This window comes from Lipotes vexillifer, unplaced genomic scaffold, assembly GCF_000442215.2.
Source record: "Lipotes vexillifer unplaced genomic scaffold, Lipotes_vexillifer_v1.1 scaffold1318, whole genome shotgun sequence".
In the NCBI taxonomy this organism is placed as follows: domain Eukaryota; kingdom Metazoa; phylum Chordata; class Mammalia; order Artiodactyla; family Lipotidae; genus Lipotes; species Lipotes vexillifer.
The window spans coordinates 846,358-849,966 of NW_006772582.1; positions in this window are offsets into that span (position 1 = coordinate 846,358).

Consider the following 3,609-nt stretch of genomic DNA (forward strand, 5'->3'; position numbering starts at 1 on the left):
AATGCACGTGCCCAGGGTTATGGGGGTCACAGGGCCAGGCCTGGTCTTTGGTGCTGTAGCAGCTGACGTTCTCTGATGAACTCGCGAGCCTCAGTCCCCACGAGCGTCTGATCTGCGGCCCTCTGGCTGCCAGAGGGGCCTCCCCCACCTGCCAGTCTCTGTCCGTCCACGGAGGAGGGAAACCAGCTTTGGGGACCCGGAGACGAGGCCAGCTTCCTTCCTCCTCAGTCTTGGCTTGTCAGGCCTGGAATGACAAGTCCCACGTCATTCCAAACTTGGCCCCATGCCAGCAACCCAAGCCGTGGATGTCGTCGATTCCAGGAAACCAGTGCCGAGGAACAGTTCCCACTTCGGAACAACTCACAGGGGACAGCAGTGGGCAGCCTGTAGGCTCTGGGAACTTGAGGGGCCTCTCACAGAGCATGGGCTTGGAGAGGGCCGCCCACTAGTTTAGGAAGGACAAAGCCGCTGCAGCCTCTTACAGCCCCTGGCTCGGTGAGGCAGGGCCTGCCTGGTCTAGGTCTGCTTGCTTCTCCGGAGCTCAAAGGCCACCTTCAGGCAAGTGCACGTTGCCAGCTCCGGCCCCTTTCCGGTTCCACTGCCAGCTCCCAGGCAGTTCTCCCCATTCCCATCAGCTCTGCCCTGGGCGTTTCTGCCACGACATCAAAGGCAACGCGTCTCTACCGAGACTCACCACTTGGCCTTCACACGGATGCGTCCCAGACACGCCCTGCACGCTCAGGTCACTCTGACACTGCCATCACCGGCTTGGTTCGCCTCTCCTGGTACGTGTTTCCACTAGACCATTCATTTTGCTTTGGGCAGTAAGGTGACCAATTCCTAAAGCACCTCCCGCTACCTGGCTCAGATCTCCGCTGCCTCCCCAAGACCCTCAAAACCTTGATCAAAATCCATTTTCCATAAGACCTCACAGTCATTCTTACGTCCCCCCGCTTCTGTTAGTGTATTTCCGCATATACAAACCCTACTATCTGTCAAAACTCAGTTTAAGCACCACTTCCTCCAGCCTTTCCTGATCCCTTCAGGCTGCAGGGCTTTCTCATCTCCTGGCTGGAGCTCTCACGGTCCAGGCCACTTACTTGGCTTTCACAAGGATTACTTCCCTCCCTGAGACCGTCTCCACCATCCTCTAACTCCAGACACAGTCACTTGCATGTAGCAAAAATGCAGACACCTGGACTCTAGGACAAATGAAACGGGAACGATGGGCTATTAATGGGACGTGGCCCCCCAGCCTTGATAATGCCCAGGCTAGGCTGAGAGCCAGGAGACTGTGCCTGGGGCCCAGGTGGGGCTCTGCACACCGGCCCTGACAGGGCCTCTACAGAAAGCTGATGCGGGGACTGGGAAGGCGCCCCAGCTTTCTGAGGCGATAAGCAACACACCTGACTTAAGGGTCCTCTGTCCCCTTCCTGGGCCCCTGAGCAGGAAGAAAGATGGATGGGGCTGGTTAATCTAAGGCTGCGCAGAAAGTCGGATCTTTTGCAGTGAAAAAGAACAGGGAGGGAAGAAACAAAGAAAGGGGTGAGAGTCGATAGTTTCCTGAGCTTTTCCGCTTTTCCATAACTGTGTTGGGTAAATGCAGTTCTCACATGGGAAAAGAATGCGTCCGCATTGCCATAGATGTTCCAGACTGAATAGAAGGTCAAAATGTGCCTATTTCAATCCCTGTAAACAAGGAAAGGGGTTTAGCTAGGAACGGAGTTCAAACCTTGGAATGTATTAACAAGGACATTTTAAACAGAAAGCAAAGACATCCGGGAACACAGAGCACCATGGGGGGTGGGAGAGAGCCAGGCTCTGTTTACAGAGCAGACTCTCCTCACAGAACCTTTCCGGAAAGGGGGTCAACTATGACATGCATGTGATGGGATAAACAAGGGAAGAAAATGTGTATAAAATCTTGTCTGAAGCAGGTCACAACTGTCTCAATTTGAAGACAATGGAGAATGTCTCCCATGTCTTAAGGAATATTACACAATTCTAAACCAGTTCATTTCAGCTGTCCTTGATGGAGATCACTGTGTGTCCCTGAGCACTTGGGGACAGCTGCCGATGGGTATGGGTCATGGTGCCGGCTGCCCTCGTGGGGCTGGGGGTGGCCAACGCCGAGACCCACAGGAGAGGCTGCTCTTCCCTGAGGCAGCTTGGTAGGTTGGTAAGTTAAGAGTGTGTTGATCCAAGCGCCTTGTGTTTTCTCCCAGCAAGAAGAAAATCCTGTTTTCCCCCAATCCATTTGTATCTATACTTGACGTATTTACTAATGATTTCTTTTCCCCAAGAGTTTTTCTAACATTTATTCATTTTTACTGTAAGTCAGGTAAGAAATATTCCCTTCCATCCAAATCCCAACATCATATGACTAAGGTTTTTAATAAGAGTGGTTTAGTTTTCATTTTATACCTGTCAGCTTGACTTTTGAAAAATCAAATGCTGCTACTAATTTGTAACACAAAGACTAACATTTTAAAAGCTTCACGGTCTACAGAGTCTCCAGGGAACAGTCATCTGTGGTTAGAAACTCCTCCCTATTCTAAAGATGCATGCCCTGCACCAGCGCACCACTGGCCACGGACACGAGCTCACGCTGGCCGCCCCCGCTGTGGCCCTGGGTGGAGGCCAGCCCTCACCCTCAGGAGGCCCGCCCTCGGGGCCAGAGATCCTCCCTCCTCACAGGCCAGGCCTGTCTCTGCAGTGCTGGCTGACTTCGGAGCTGGGGAGGAGAAAGCCTCCTCCACTCTTGTAACCGATGGGTGGCCAGGGGCTGGTAAGCCCCTCCGTGAACACGGCTAGTGCTGAAGACCCCGTCCACGCGGGCCACTCAGGACCGAGCCAGTTCTCCCCACTGTCACCAGGCCCTTCCACTGTCTGCAGAGAGTCACCACACGCTCCAGCTGCTGCTGCTTCCTGACGGGGCTCACCTGCTCGTGCCCGAATTACCGAGATCTGGGCTGGTTTACTGCACTAAAAAATAATAATAAAAAATAAATAAAAGATCCCTCCTCTAAACCTGCTTCTAAGAAAATTGTATGGGTGGCTTCTAATTGGTCCTTAAATTTCCCCAGAGGAGGAGAGAAAGCAAAGCAAGATCTTGTCTCGTTAAACAGTTTTAGTGAGTGGTAGTATCCATAAGGATACTGTGGGCACTTCTGTGAAGGACCATGAGAAGAGGATAACCTGATGGATTAGAGGGCTGTAGGACTAGTGGGGTAGCTCTTGGCTGCCCTGTGTGATGCGGAAAACTCCTGACCTGTCGGTCAGTTTCGTCAGTGTGAGAAACAGACGTCAGTGGGAAAAAAGATCCCAAGTGCCTGATGCCGGCTCCCCAACCAGGCAGGGTGGGCAGGCCGCACGTGCCCACTACACGCGCCTCTGGGGGGCACTGAGAGGTGGTCTTCTGAGCACGAGATTACTTATGCCCCAAATGTGGTAATGACCTCCTAGGCCCAGCTGCCTGGTTCTCTGCCCTTAGCAGGAATCTTGATCGCTTTATGACTCATCTTTTCTTTATGGGCCCCTCGCAGGGATGAAATCTGCCACCTTATTTGGGCTGGGACATAACTGCTGCTGGCCCGCCCCTGGCATTCC